Source organism: Schistocerca cancellata, chromosome 2 (genome assembly GCF_023864275.1).
Source record: "Schistocerca cancellata isolate TAMUIC-IGC-003103 chromosome 2, iqSchCanc2.1, whole genome shotgun sequence".
Lineage (NCBI taxonomy): Eukaryota > Metazoa > Arthropoda > Insecta > Orthoptera > Acrididae > Schistocerca > Schistocerca cancellata.
The window spans coordinates 513587676-513604710 of record NC_064627.1 but is presented as its reverse complement, the minus strand read 5'-3'; the positions used below and the strand labels follow the sequence as shown (position 1 = coordinate 513604710).

The 17035-nt window shown below is 42.4% G+C and overlaps 1 protein-coding gene across 7 annotated transcripts in view; it reads right to left on the bottom strand.

Moving 5' to 3' along the window:
- LOC126162056 (protein muscleblind-like) overlaps positions 1 to 17035 on the bottom strand; it is a 608110-nt gene that overhangs the window by 381433 nt on the left and 209642 nt on the right. The window lies entirely within an intron of this gene.

The following is a 17035-nucleotide window of genomic DNA, read 5'->3' as shown; positions in this document are numbered from 1 at the left end:
TAGGCGCTACAGTCTGGAGCCGAGCGACCGCTACGGTCGCAGGTTCGAATCCTGCCTCGGGCATGGATGTGTGTGATGTCCTTAGGTTAGTTAGGTTTAATTAGTTCTAAGTTCTAGGCGACTGATGACCTAAGAAGTTAAGTCGCATAGTGCTCAGAGCCATTTTTTTTGGCAGTCTTCTATTTTCCATTACCTTTACGTGTCCAGACCATTTTAACCTGTTCCTCTCAATTCTCTCATTCAGCTTTTCTACACCAGTTACCTTCTCAACATCATTATTTCTTACTCCGTCTCTCCTCGCTTTTCCTAGCATGCTTCTCAAGAATTTCATTTCGCTAGCTTGGATTCTATTCTCATCTCTCCTTGTCATTGTCCAGGTTTCGATGCATATCTCAATGTGGGAGTAAAGAATGTGTTGTATCGCATTTCCTTGTGTTTCACTGGCACATCCCTTCCCCAGACTAAGCCCCTCGTCCACCGGTAAACCGCATTGCTCTTTTGCATCATTTTGTTAATTTCCTCCACCATCCTTGCATTCTGCATCATCTCACTGCCTAAATATTTGAATTTGTCCATATTTTCAGTGTTCCACTCTGTAATACTCATTTGTCCCTGCCCTTCACTTACTCCGCTAGTTCTAGGCGCTACAGTCTGACACCGCGAGACCGCTACGGTCGCAGGTTCGAATCCTGCCACGGGCATGGATGTGTGTGATGTCCTTAGGTTAGTTAAGTTTAAGTAGTTCTAAGTTCTGGGGGACTGATGACCTCAGAAATTAAGTCCCATAGTGCTCAGAGCCTTTGAACCATTTTGCTCCGCTAGTTACCACATATATTATTATAAATAATAATGGTGACACCAAACTTTTTGTGTCAGCTCTGTAACATTCCTAAACTAAACAGTTCTTCCAACTTGGGTCTGTTGATAAATCACCGTATGAGCTGTAATTTCCCTGATTCACTCGTCGTGATCTCTTTGCGAGGCATAAGTGTATTAAGTAAGATCGTGGTCGGGTAAAATAGTAGAAAAATTTATTTGACAACAAACTAAAACATATACGTACATCATACATGAACAAAATAAAAATACAATTACAGTTAATAAAACGTCCAGTCAGCCGCAGCGTCGATAATTGCTTGACGTCTCCGAGGCATGCTTGAAGCCAAGTATTGCACATATTCTTATGGAAGAGACCTATATCGTTGGCAGTTGTTTCAAACTGAAGATCTTTGTTTCTTGCAACTTCTTTTTTATATAAAACCATACATTTTCAATAATATTAACGTCAGGCGACTGTGAGGGCCAACCAGGTACCTCCACACCTCTCTCCTTTTTCCAGTGGCTGCAATGCCTGCTGCGGTGCCTCGGATCATTGTCCTCTTGCAGTATCCAGTGTTCATTTTTGTCGATGAATCAAGTTTGGATGTCGGCAACAAACGTCTTTGATAAATTTGTAACATCTTCCGTGCATTTAAATTGTCGGTAAACACAGGCCAATCTCAGTCAAGAAGTCAATTCGAACTATTCGAACAATTCGAACTATTGCTTTGTGGATGTTGCATGAATGACAAAGGTTCCGTTTTGTGGGCTGTGAAAGAACTAACGTGATACCTTTTACCATCCGTGTACAATGCCGACCACTGTAACTGGGAAGAAATAATATGTTACCGACTGTTACTGCAACGTAAGCAATCGAAATTTAAACAGTAAACCTATCCGTGATACACAACGCCTCTCCCGCAGCGTCTGCTACTGAACTTTGTTGAATATACCCGCAACTCTTTCTCGCCGACTAAACGATCCGCTGACGAAATGCGCCGCACTTCCTCTCTAGCTGTGCTGTTTAGGGTACCTAATAAGCAGTCCAGATTTACAAGCAATACTAAAAAGATCTTACAATATTTTGCGAGCCACCTATTTTAAGAAAGAATTTCATTTCCTTAACATGCTTCCAAACAACTTCACCGTTTTATTTGTTTTTCCTACAGTTACGCCGGCCGGAGTGGCCGTGCGGCTCTAGGCGCTACAGTCTGGAGCCGAGCGACCGCTACGGTCGCAGGTTCGAATCCTGCCTCGGGCATGGATGTGTGTGATGTCCTTAGGTTAGTTAGGTTTAATTAGTTCTAAGTTCTAGGCGACTAATGACCTCAGAAGTTGAGTCGCATAGTGCTCAGAGCCATTTGAACCGTTTTGAACCTACAGTTAGTTTCATGTGGTCATTCCACTTTATGTAGCTTCGGACGATTAGTCCTAGGTATTTTACGGTTGTTAGTGTCTCCAGTGGTTTATCAGCAATAGCATATTCGAACAATCTACCCTCAATGCAATGGAGACGTTGGAGACTTTTGCAAGCTGAACAATACGCTAAGCGTAATTTTAATGAATAATGGCTTCTTGTTTTTGGAATTACTTTTGCTCAGTCTGCCACTGAAAGACTGCCCTTCCGAAATGGTAAGTGGCTGGTAAGGCGTTCGATAATATGAAATCGTGTTACTATCTAGACTCGTTACTTACAAATGAAAATCCGTGTACCTGACGACATTGACGGGCAACAGTAATAGCGCATTGCTGCAGGACCTCTCGTGCCCTTCATCGATTTGAGATGGTGCTGTGGTTGGCAAACTATTACCGCATTCTGGACGAGTTCGCCACGGATTCCCATTCGGGCATTCGCTCTCAAAATATCCGCTATTTTACTAAATACCTTCAGATCAATAAATGGTAGATTTTCCCCTTTCCCAGCAGAGCTAGTGCTTCAACTCTAAGGACACTGTCGTCGCTTATTTCTTGGTATTAATTTCAATCTTTGCTACACTACGATTTTATTCTGTTCGTGGAACCGAACGAAGTCTCACTTCTCCGGGGTGACTCATGACAAATTCTATTTTGTGCTTCTCACTTATACCAGGCGAACTGTTGTCATGTGAGGAACAGAAATAGCACGGAAAAGAAAAGGAAATTTTTGTGGTCAGTGTCGGACTAGCATAAATTTACTGGTTGATTAAGAACATATAAATGTGGAATTTATGTGCACGAGTGAACCACGACCACTGTGGTGATGGCGTTCAAGCAAGCTGTATGGTGTTATGGTTAATCAAACCCAAAGTGCATGCAAGTGCCAGAACGAATATTCCTTAAATTTTTAGGGAAAAAAGGTTATGAGATAATTTTCTAAAGTAACATGAATTATCATTAGTGGCATTACTGGTAAAACTAAGTTCATCTACTCTAATTTCACGAAGAAAAGTATGTTTTAAAACCACCCAAGACGTCGGAAGAAATATTATGAAGTTTACGTCAGTTTATGCCATCAAAAAACCACATCCTTCCAATTTTTTTATACATCTCTTATACCTTTGCTTTAGCTCCCTTCCAGGACAGCATTAGGGGCTACTTACTGCGCGACAGGCTTAGAATAACGAAGTACTAGTAACTGCTGGTCAGTTTAATCTACTACGGAATAAAATGTTTATGTTCAGAAATGCAATATTTATGAACATCATATTTATCAGCAAAATGTTTCAGTAGGTAGCCACTGCCACCTGCAGCTATGATTAAATAACATTTTATTTTGGAGACGGTTAACGTTTACGTAAGATATTTTATTGTAAGGAGTTATGTGTTCCACTGACACGGAGAGCATTATGTACCACCATCATGAGTCCGATCTCCTCTTCTGCATTAGCTAACACTATACCTCTGATGGAGTCAAGAATTCCTTTAGTCTTGCCATCGATGGAGTTGGTGACACATTTGTGGAAGGATGTAACCCAATCCTCCGTTTCTCTCGGAAGGCTGGTACCTGGAATTTCAAAAGCAATTCTTTCCGTCATGTTTGACCCATCTATTTTAACCTCTTCCTCTGTAACTTGTCGAGTACATGTGTGACGTTCTTGCTCTATCTTAAAGAACCTTTGTGGAATCACTCAGCTACTGCCTGAAACTTTGTAAACTCTTCTGTGAATCCTCTTTGATTACGCTTCACTTTTACTAGGAACTCTGCGAATAAACAATAACCTAGTCTGGCTGCTGGCAGCAAATATATTTGTTTGGTTGTTTCATCGGACTTGACCGGCTCCTCATAACTCGTCGTCGTGACCGATTTATAGCAAACTGTGTGTTAGAAAATATAGGACACTTTCTGTTGTTCTTGTGTGTTGCACTGATTTTGTTTGTACTGAGAGCTAGGTGGAAAACTTCGCACCAAACACTGATAAATCTTACTACACTTCATTACTGAATTTTACCGATGTTACCTCGTGATCCGAAAGCTCTATAATTACCCGTTTCTGTTCCGTATTTTCATGGTCTTTCTGTAGGAGGACTCTCTCTCTCTCTCTCTCGCTCTCTCTCTCTCTCTGTAGGAGGACTCTCTACCTGTAACTCATTTTCCGTTGAATCAAAATGTGCACTATATTCTCCCTTTAGGCACGCAGGACACTAAAGTTGGTTTTTAATGATGTCGCTCAACGGAAGATAATAATTCCGCCTAATGTTGTAACACAAAATGAATACGTAGTAAAGTCTAAAATAATATGACACTTCATCATTTATCTTGAACTCTACTAGAACTCGACTGAAATAGATGTCAAATAAAATGTGGTGTATCCGTTCTGGAATAAGTTTCAATATGTGCTGTGTATCACTCTTAATGTCAATATAATAACGTCACTCTACACGTGAAAATGAAGAAGCCTGTGTTAGAAAAAAAAGTGCTGTAGAAGAGACATCAGACAAGGAGACACAATCTCACTTAAATTATTCACCTTGGCTCTGGAGGATATGTTCTAGTGTCTACTCTGGGGACAGAAACACATAAACTTCGCTTTCCGGATGATATCATCTTTTGTACACAAAGAAACTGTCAAGAATGAACTTGAAAACTCAAAAATGCTTCCCAAGCTACACGCCTCAGAATCAGCCATCAAAAGACCAGAGTCATGTGCGGCATCAACATCACAGTCTCCATCGAAAGCCATGCTCTAGAAGAGTAAATGAATACACTTATCAGGGACATAAAATCCAACTTGAAAAGATAACCAGACAACAGAGATCACTCGACGAAGTGGCCTCACCTGAATGGCATACGAAAAACTTGATTAAATACTTCGTAAACCAGCTATCCCTACAAATTATATATCCCTATAAGTATTGTGATGATTCCCCCGGCGGGGTCAGGGATTTTCTCTGCCTCGTGATGGCTGGGTGTTGTGTGCTGTCCTTAGGTTAGTTAGGTTTAAGTAGTTCTAAGTTCTAGGGGACTGATGACCATAGATGTTAAGTCCCATAGTGCTCAGAGCCATTTGAACCATTTTTGAAGTATTGTGATACAGTCATCCTGCCAGTAACAGCATAAAGGCTCGAAACAACAAGCAACGCAAGTCGACTCCGGGTCTGCCAAAGGGCAATAAGAGACCAATGTTTGTAATTCGTCTGGGAGACTGGATCAAGAACGAAGAGATAAGCAGAAGAATGGGAGTCTATAACGTTGCCGAGCGGATAGCGAGGCTGAAGTGTCGGTAGGCAGGGCATGCGTCAGGGGTAACTTCAAATGGACCAAAGCACTGATGCAGTGGCGTCAGATGGAATCAAAGAAAAGTGTCGAACGTCCTCTGGAGAAATGGAGAGACTAGGTCTAACGACATAAAAACTGGACCCAGACCGTCCAGCAACTGGAAAAAGCCTATGTCCAGGACTCTAGATCTACAGACTGAAGAAGAAGAAGAAGAACGTCATTGTATCAGATGCTGCTGATGATGTCAACTCTCCTTATTACAACGATGATGCGGGTCGTAGAAATCTCTAGTTTCTCCCCGTATTTGACGAGGACATCGTATGAAAGGATGTCATCGCACAGGACTTGGTCGCCCATGTTGTCATTGGACGCTATTTGCTTATTTTCATAAAATTCGTTAAGGATAAAAGTGACATTATGCTTCCAGCCGGAGCGCGTCACAGGCTTGGGACGCGGATCCTTGTCATTTTGGTTCCAAGATTAGGATAAAGTTGCCGAAGTGGCGTTCACGACGAAACTACGGCGCTGAAAACACGTTAAGACCCAAATTACGGTGGATATTAATATTCAGCGGTGGTCGGCGCTTCGCAGCCGCCCGGCCGCCAAGAAGACACGGTTGTCAGTGCGCTCGGTACCGGCCCTGTGCTTGTACGAGTAAAAATATCTTCCACGCGCCGGCGCTTCTAACAGGCAGGGCGGAGTAATTAGAATTAATGGCACCGAGTAATCAGGCTTTGCTGAGGAAAACGCTACCACGGCCCCCGTACGTAAATCAAGAATTATGCGTGCCGTGATTACAACGTACTACCAAGGAGGGGTGGGCATCCAGACTCGGCCCGACGCTCCCAAGTGCTGCGCACAAACGCACCGCTGGGGAGCGCAGAGACGCTAACGGCCTCTTTTCGGAAGACAGAATAACGATTCAGCCTTCTGAATTACACACATAGCGCACAGTCGAAGGTCGAGTGGTACTATGTATCTAGAAGTTCTGCTTCTCATGTACATTTTCTGTAATGTGTTATTGTTGGTGAAGTAGTAAGGAACTGGAATTGCTGTTTCACATGTACATTTTCCGAAATATATGTAACAAATAGTTACGCCTAGACGCAAACAATCATTTGACCAAGATTCAAATCTTGTCCATTCTCCTTGCGCATTTCATTTAGTGAATGTCATATTACAGGACGAATATGCCTAAACCTACATCTATACCTACAGGTACCTGTTTGATCCGCAAGACACCTTATGGCGAAGGGTACTTGAGTACCATTGCTTCTTCCCTTTCCTGTTCGAGTAGAAATTGGTTCGCAGGAAGAACGATTGCCGCGTGAGTTTGAATCTCCATCGTTTTAGCTTAATGGTGTTTTCGCGATAATACACAATGCCTCTTTCATAACGTCTGCCACTAGAGGTGGACGAGCATCTCCGTGACGTTTCCACGTTTACTAAACAAACCTATGACGAAACGCGATGCTCTTCTTTGGGTCTTTATGTCAATCGCATCTGATAAGTGACCATGACCGACGAGCAAAACTTAACTAACGGTTGAAATAAGGTTTTGTAAGTTGCCTCCTTCGAGAGTGGAGTACATGTGAAACCTATATGATAATGCAGCCGCGGAAAAAGTGCGTGGCTCGTGGTGTTAAGAGTGACAAAATAGACAACTTCGGATGCTGAGCCTTGCACTGGATTTATCGTGCTAGTACCGTACTGGACACTTATGGACGTAGTCCAGAATGGAACAGAGAACAAAATCTACTATTATACAGTGATGAGCCAAAATAATATGACCACCTGCTTAGTAACTTGTTTGTTCGTCTTTGGAACGAAATACATCGCCGTTTCTGTTATCAGAGACCCGACAGTTTGTTGGTAGATTTGTGGAGGTATGTGACATTAGATGCTTACGCACAAGTCACATAATTCGCGTAAACAATGGGCCGCTGATCTGTGTACGCGGTGATGGCGCCCGATAACGACCCATTTAGCACCTATTGGTAGTTTCGCTGTCCTTCTACCTCTTTCCGTAGATACTCACTACAGTAGCACGTGAACATTCGACCAACTTCCTCGTTTCCCAGATACTCGTTTTCAGGCTCCGCGTAATAATAATCTGTTCTTTGTCAAAGTCGCTTGTCTCAACGGATTTCCCCATTTGCAGCCCATACCTTCGCTAGTGTGATACCCGTCCGTCTCTGCTACGCTTACATACTCTTCTTACTGCGTCACGTACCTGCAAAGCCACCAAGCGGCGTCCAACGTCACCGTATGCAGTGGTCATAATGTTTTGGCTTTTCAGTGCCTCTTGTAGTGTAAAAATGGTTGGAGACATAAAGGAAGAAAAAAGAAAAGTGATGGCATGGTTTCAGAAAGTTGCTGAAGCCGGCAGTTCAAACGGCAGCACAGTTGGAGACCTCTGGAATCAAACAACCAAACTGCCTCATTTCTTGCAGAAGAAGTAAAAATTCCTTGTCACAGTTTTTAAAGAAGTGGGCGGGTCCGCATGTTGCCAATGTTGTTTCGACTTCGCTGCAGAAGTTCCACTGGGAAACCCTTACACATCCTCCATACAGCCGCGTGCTTTCCTTTGCGACATCCATATTTTTGAAGCCTTGAAGAAAGACAATCGTGGCCGTCGATTTGCTTAGGACGAAGAGGTGCACACCTTTGTGCAGGCACGGTCCTGTAGGCAACTGCAAAATTTTTCCACGAAGCCATTAACCGTCTTCTGTCAGAGTAGGATAAATGTATAAGTGGTGATCAAAAAGTTTTCGTTCGAAGACCGTACATTCCAGAACCGGTGTGCCAATCAAAGTCGCGCTGGTGTTGAGGCAGTCATCCCAAAGGCGTGATAATCGCATGGGGAGAGATCAGGTCTATAGGATGGATGCTCGAGTGTCTCCCACTTGCGGTAGTGAAACTTCTGCGTTATTATGAAGCAGCAGTACCCTCCGTCGGAGTTTTCATGCCACAACGATGGTTTCGATAGACATGTTGCTTCATTCTCATTCTTCGTTATCCGGTGGATGTCTACCGGTGTTTGTCCTTCGGCAGCCAAGAAAACGATAACAGGCCGTTGGTCCTGTTTCGACGCATTTGGTAATAACGTAACCACAGATCACGTTTCCGTATTTACCTGCACTCACGTCGGAAAGTTACAAACGCCACACGAACCCCTTGCCTAAATGTCGGTGCTTATATACATGCATCACAGTTGCACTATGTTGCACAAACGCTCCAGCAACGCCCTCGAACAGTAACTTTTTGGTTGTCCCAAATATTAACAGTTATGGCGATTTCTTTCGAAATAATAAACAGCTTACTTTTTTGCAGCTGTGTCGTTTTCATGTGACTGCTCTTTGTAAAAGGTGTCCCTCGTTACGTGGACATCAATAACATTCTACAAATGGTTCACGATACCTTTACAGTGTTTCAGCGATATCACTCTAAGGAGGCAAGAATTTTTTTCCGTGTTGTTAACAATCGTAACTTTTTAGCTAGTGGGATACGAACATAATTGCGTTTGTTTAAATGAAATATGCATGATAAAACTTTTCAATGAAAAGGTGAAAATGTAGTAAATTTGAAGGCAACGAAACGAGGACAGCACAGAACCCACCCTGTTGTATGACGTTGCCGTGACAAAATAGATGGAGCTGCACTGCACCAGCATTCTTGGGCTTCACAAATAGCACACTGGTCGTATCTTTCTCCGAATGTTTGACTGCAAATCATCACCGGTAACACGTCACTTAATATCTGCCGCTGTCCGCGCACCATTAGTTACCGGAAACATTGCATATCTTGAGCCGCATATGAAATAACAGGAGTATTCACTGTACCTGCGAGAGCGAATGCGAGTATAGAATTCGAAGAAAGTGAAAAACTTTGACATTAATCGAAAACATACGTGGATCGCAGGGGAAAAGGGAGTAAGTTATTTCTTTGTCAGAGTTACGTTATCCTCCATTAGTGTGCTTGAGTTCTGTACATTACTTTGAACAAATGATTTTGGGATTTAAGAGGTTAGTTACAAAAATGTTGAATATTACTTGTACACGTGAAAAAGCGATAAAAGCCAATGCCTATTGGGAGAATAAAAAGGCCCGTCTGCAAATATCTCACTGTGCCGTGCTAACGGAGAAAATTTTTGATTTTGATATAACCAACAAGCACTTACCTAACAGACACCTGTTTTATTCTCCTTTCCTAGCCTCGTATCATATGCTCAGCTTTTTATGTTTGTTATTTTGCTTGCATAATTAGTCATGGACCACGGACAACTTCCCTAACGACAACAAAGGAAATACTCCGACAAAGCCTACGACTACTGCTCGTCATTCCCTTGTGAGTATTGTCTTCTCTTCATTACCACACGAGCGACATAACAGTACTTTCAAAATATTTAATAATGCAGTTCACTATAAGTAAGGAAATGAATTCTTTTTTGTTGTTGTTATTGTAAGCATATTCATCCCCACAATGTACAAAATGTGTTTTTGAGCATACGATCTGAAACTGCCTCTTTTGCCCCTGAGCTGGATCATGCCACAACAGTCTCTATTGTGTTTTATTTTTGTTATGAAGATGCTCGTATAAAAACTAAAAGGTGTGCAATTATTCCTAATACGTACTACTAAAAATGGAGGTCTGAGAAACAGAATGTTGACATATGAATTTCTGCATTTCATTTTCTGAAATACCTATCCGGTAAAATGTATTCACATTGTCTAACATGCTTTTTTTTCTCGTGATCACTACTGAGTTGGAGCACATGAGAACAAATTTCTTGCGCGTTTATCCTGTTAATGTCTGCACACACATCATTCTGTTATTTACACGCACATTACAGGTTAGTATGCCTGAACATGCACACGAAAATGTACCACCAGTAGTCACTGCTCGTACTTATCATTCACTCTCCGAGTCGTACTGTTTAAGCTGCGGCCGTGCGACCGACTGAGTTTAATTGAGTACAGCACCAGTTCATCCGTTTCGCAGCTATCGACTCCGGAGCCCTTCGTTCCTACAGAACGCGCTCGCGCGAAAGCGTGAAATGTGCGCGGTCGCGGTCAACGAGCTTAAAGGAGAGATCCGGCGGGGACGGAGTAGAGCTGGTCCGGGCAGGCCTGAGTGCGCCAGACAATGGCCGCGCGCGTTCGCAATTTATCTCGCCGTACGCGGGAAAACTGCGCCTGACGAGCACAATCATACGGCGTAAATTCTCTGATGACGCTCTCCGCCGTGTTGTGAATAATATACTGGCCCTCCCCAGGTGTTCCATACAGTATTGAAAAACACGTCGGAATTGATTTATTTTCCTTCTGGCGTATTCACGGCTGTGTCGTGAAAATGCATAACACACTAATGGAAATGTATCTCTACATAGATGACGTCGAGAGGTTGAACATAAAAACATATGATGGAGTATCAGAATTAGCAACACGCAGTAGTTTCAGAAGGCTATTTCTATACCTCCAGACCGCGAAGCTCTAATAATGATACCGGCTCCTTGAAATCGATTACTAGTCTTGAAAGCGTTTTGCAACTGTTTTTTCTTTCTAATTCCTTTTTTCTTTGTTTTGTTTTCGGTATTTATCCATACATCACTTCACAACTAGTTTTGCTGTTGCTTTGTTGTTAACATTTGAAAACTGTATAGCATTATGTAGAACATTCAGGATCTTAAATTTATCAAAGTATAAATTTTTGCATGTAAAGATCAAAGAAAGAAACCCGCCTGTACCACGTCCCGCCCCAGTTACACCACAGGCCAACAATTCGGGAGAAAAAAAAAGAAAAAATTTCGTAGGCTATCACTTGTGTAACGCTACAGGCAGGCAGTTAGGATACACAAATTCCCTCCCGGTGGAGGGTGGGGAGGGGTAGCTGGGTGGCGATAGGAAGAGCATCCAGCCACAATCTAACATTAACGATGCCAAACCTATGAACAACCAGGCCAACCCCTGAAGGTACGGGATAAAAGAAGAAGAATGTTTAAAATAAGGAGTGGTTAGATGAAGAAGGTGACAAACTGATACACTGATAAACTCACTTTTCCTATTGCATAGGTCCTTTGCATCTCAGTCTATATTGAACGCAGACTATAAGCCTTTAGTTCTCCGTCTTAGATGTATGTTATAAGACGAGGTGCAGTAGTCATCAACCGGAAGTTTGTTCTGAAGAAACTATTGCTTCTTTCAAACCACCATACTCGCAGTGATACCGATCAAGTTTCATCCTATTTTCTCATTTAACATCGAAGCAGAGTCTCACACAACCACCAAAGTACATGCAATTAAACTAATATACTGCATATAAATGCACCGATACACAACAACCCACATGTGTGCGTCCACGTCCCCTGTCCCCCCTCTCTCCCTCCGTGCCCCCATCCCTCTCCCCCCCCCTTCTCTCTCTCTTTCTCACCCCCGTCCCGCCCCCCAATCCCGCGTCCGGCCATCCTGATTTAGGTTTTCCGTGATTTCCCTAAATCACTCCAGGCAAATGCCGGGATGGTTCCTCTGAAAGGGCACGGCCGCCTTCCTTCCCCATCCTTCCCTAATCCGATGAGACCGATGACCTCGCTGTCTGGTCTCCTTCCCCAAAACAACCAACCAACAACCAACCGCCCCCCAAACACACACAAGTTCTTGGAACCCTCTTTTTTATCGCATCATCGCAGTACATAATGCGGATGGCACCATGTCATTGTTATGTAGGTATTTCCTGCAGAAGCTATGACTGTCAACGAATATGATATTCTTGAATCATCTGGGACATCAGCGCTTTTCGTGCCAGACGGTAGTGAACACTACCGCTTTTACTTCAGCATTATTCCTTATTTTTTCATCTGGAATACCGTATGTCGTTATCACATCTCTTTGTTTGGATAAAACACCTTTAAAATGTTATGTAGCTAGTACTGCTGTAGTTCTCTTTCTCCATATCAAGCAATTATTTAGCTACCATTTCTGCTGCTTCATTTCCTGGAATGCCGTAAAGAGCTTTCACCCAGTGTATTATAATTTCCTGAAGTCTACTTGTGAATTTTTATATCACATTAATGGTTTTTCTACTGTTGGGATATCATAGTAATTTGAATGCTGCTCTTCAGCCGGGAAGGATCCAGAGTTTCTACCCGAGGTCTTAGATATCACACTCTGTGCCAACTTCTAATCCATAAAGCTCAACCTTGTAGAATGATCGCACAAGAACCTTAAGAATCACTAAGTATCCAGCTGAGAGTCCCTCGAATCAGATTTTTTGCAAATAGGCCAAATCGTATCTCATTGCGATTCGTTAGTGCTTTGGGTTTAGTCGAATTAAGTCATGTTCAGACATGTTAGCCTGCTTCACTGCATCATCTACATCAATTAATGCTGTACTATGAGTACTTGTACGTACGTAAGTATGTCAGAATGAATATTTTCAATAAAAAATATCTTTACAATTTTTTACTATGAATTCTAACAGACATTAAGTCTAAAATTCAGAGTTACGATATGCTACTTAACCTTTCGGCCACGAAGTAAAATGTACAAATTTCAATCGTGTAGAAAATCGGATGTCAATATGTATTACATTTCGCAAAGGATTGCTAATGCATGACTTAATGCTCAATGCTAACAGTGTAATTAACCCCAGATTGTCAAAAATTTTATTGTTGCATTAGGACATAAAACAGGCCATTCTGAACTTAATCTGGTTTATAACATACCATTGGAGATCTAATAAAGATAATTAACAATTGCAGAACCTATAAATAATGCTTCCTTTGAATAAATTTTGCAGTAGAACGATTTACGATGGTTTAGTAGCGATGTAATATTTCTCCGTCTCTGGTATTGTAAGGTTAATAGGAATGTGCAGTTTTACGCGTTTTGATATTTGTTCTTAGGGAGAACAGTACCATCAAGAAACTAGTACTTTTTTTTAAAAAAAGATGAGGGGCAGAACAACCATGAAGGCGGAAAACTTATTATTAAAACCTTCGTACAATCATGCTAAGGAGTGCGTACTATCGCTGTTATATCAAAAACAACGTAAATATGTGCAGCTCGATCTGACAACGGGATTCATCAGTTAGGTCAGAACGGTAACAGTCTCAAGGCACATTTCCATTATGTATTGGGTTGCTTATGATGATAAAGTTATAATGAATGGACAACAACAAAGTAACCACAGTCCCCTATTTTTGGTTCTGCTTGTGACTCAGGATGTACGAAAGGACCAGATTTGTTTCAGATATCATCTCTATTAAAATCGCCTTCATAGGCTACTACTGATTAGATGGAATAAACACACACTTTCCCGAAAACTTGTCTGACAACAGCGTTCGAATACACTCATTCAAAATTTGGTGCTACAGCCTTATAGCGTTTTTCTTTGACTTGAGGCAAGGAAAACAGTTTTTCCGTATGACAAAATCAAAACGATTCAGCGAACAACTGTAACTGAAAATAGCGGGACCAGTTCTTCATGTGTTTTGTTTCCCCTGCATGTTTAATAAAAGATAGTGGCGTACTACATAAGCGAGCATCGTTACAAATTTCATCCCCGGTTCGTTAACGAAGCATGCACGCTCGTGTGACGCACACTGAGGCAGGCAAAATGTCGGACGTACTGCGAGTCATGCGCCATTTATCAAGAGGAATGGCTCCGTGTTGCGTCCGCTGGAGCGGTGTCAGGCGCACAGTACAGTATATGTAGGAGGCCAGGCTGCCCGCTAATGACTCGTGCCTGCCTTGGTATCATATTTTCCCAAGCCCCAGCCCGAAAGCGATGATACACTCATTTCTGAAAAGCAAATGAGAACTTATCTGGAGAGACAATCAAGGTCTGCTTTAATTGTTGTAAGGGAAATAAACCGTTAAAAAACAGCAGAGTTAGATCCATCTTCGCCTCAGGAACACAATAAAACAACATTTAAACATTAAAACACAGTTAAATGTTTACGCTGTTTGCAGACAGATGGTGCATACGATATTCCGTTTGGATTAAGGCGATGCATTCGTTGTAGCAATACCCACTAACATATACAAACGGAAAATTCATGACCGGCAAGTGCGGAGCAAGCAAATCAGGGTAATAATAAGGGAAATAAAAGCGTATTTGTTCATCCTTAGCGCTCCCGGTCTAGAAACAAAACAAGGAAATTTGCTGGTAAACCAGATCTTTGTTAGATCTCTCCCCTCAAAATATACGATCTTCCAGAAGCGTTCGCCGGAACATGGTCAGCTGAACTATATTTTCGTCATAATGTATTCATTGATGCTTATTGAAATTTAAACCTGAAATTCAATTTCACTGTAATAGCTTTGGATGTAATACCTAAAACGAAAATTTGTGCCGGATCGGGACTGTGCTCGGATAGCCTAAGTGGTAAGGCGACCGCTCATGACTAGAGGGAAATCCAGGTTGGAGTCCTAGCCTGTCACAAATTTTCGTATGTCGCTTTAGGTAGTAAATCATGCGGATTACATATAAGTTGAATTTCAGGAATAAAAGCCAGCCGCGGTGGCCGAGCGGCTTTAGGCGCTTCAGTCCGGAACCGCGCGACTGCTACGGTCGCAGGCTCGAATCCTGCCTCGGGCATGGATGTGTGTGATGTCCTTAGGTTACTTAGGTTTAAGCAGTTCTAAGTTGTAGGGGACTGATGACCTCAGTTGTTAAGTCCCACAGTGCTCAGAGCCATTTGAACCAGGAATAAATATGACAAATACGTATGACAGAACGTTTCTCTCATTGGTGTTATGGGACACTTCTAAGTCATATTTGCTAAACTTTCTGCACTGGACATTCCAAGAAAGGTCACAGTTCAAGTATATTTGAACATGATTATCGAGAGGGTAATGTTGTAGTCAGATAAGCAGCTATTTGCACAGGTCGTTCCTACTGCGTGAGCCACCGAAACTTCCTAGAAAGGGAAGTGTGTAAAACAATGAATTAATCTGCGTGCCTGTTTATCGTTCAATGGTGCAGTAAATAGGTCAGCAAGGGCGTTATTTTTATGCGACTTTCTAACCGTGTTTACATGAATGCTTCTGATTTTCGACTAAAAAAAACAATATGAAACGATTTAAAAGGGAAACGCGCAAGACAATGCGTTCAGCGATGCACGGAAGCGCAGCGTGCACAACACTTTCTCCGAAAGCTATTGCGCAAGTCTTAGCCCCCCACCGGGGGCTCTGCGCCAGATGCGGGCGTTGTCCATATCCGGGGAATGGATGGCGACCTGCGGCGCAATACCTCTTCCGCGATTCCACTGTGCAGCGCTTTTGAGAAGTGTGATAAGCAAGGCTATCTTTATACAAGGTACGGCTTAAGCGTTCGGCGAACTGACAGCATCTTAAACGGGAAGCGTTTTGAAAATATGTACGTGCGCATACACAAGCCCCACGAAGCATAGAAAATATCAACCTGAAGTGGTCTTTTATATTGATACCTATCGAAAGTGTGGATCTTCGTGTTGTAGTGCAATGAGACAGCACACAAGCAACAACTATTTTTACAGATTTTGATAAATGGAGACAGAGATGCATGCAGTGATGTTAAAAGTGTACAGATTAGGACCCGTGAAGAAAAAAGTGTTTTTAGGAAAAGTAGGAAATTGTCAAAAGTGACCTGTCAAGGATGTACGACTCTCACTCAGGCCGAATGTTAACGTCGAGCAAGTAGGACAGGCATTGGCACGAAATCGTTGTAAATCTCTGAGACTGGTATCGGAGGAACTCACGCTTATCAATGGCATTATTCACACCGGAATCTTAAGAAATATTTATTTTTCATTGGTGCCTCAGTAAGTGATTGACGAATAGAAAGCAACATCGACGACATCACTGGAGATTTCATTGACACGTGTGATCGACATCCAGTCTTAACGTAAGCCATGATCACACGGTGTGAGACATAATTTGCTACCACTTCGATTCATATTTCGACGGGCATCCAAAGAGAAGTTTCAAGAAGATACTTAGTTTCTGTAAGGGCGTGCTGAAAACTAACGCTTCCAATTTTTTTACGTGAAAACTCTTAAAGATTTTTAAATAAAACAAACTTCTTTAACATTCTACATTTTTATTCTTCATGTCTGTGTATTTGCAACCCTCTGCCGCCAGAGGGCTCCGAATTGTAGCGCATAACATGGCGGTGTGTAACGTAACTATGTCGGTGCGTGAGCGAGAGTGTGTTGAACCGAATTTCGGATTCGAAAAGTACGTCCATACATGGAACAGCTTCTCCTTCAGAATGACAACGTCAGGTCACATGTCTACAACAATCCGACGCCTTGGGTCCACCATCATTGATCATCCTCCATTACAGTACCGACCTGGCCCCATCCGATTTTCAACTGTTTCCAAAACTTAAAGAACATCTTTGAGGATTCACTTTGATAGTGATGAAGCGATGCAAGCAGAGGTAAGGTTGTTGCTCCGTCAACAAAGTCAAACATTCTACGATGACAGTATCAATAAACTGGTTCCCGTTGGGAGAAGTGTAGTCGTAGCCAGGGTGAGT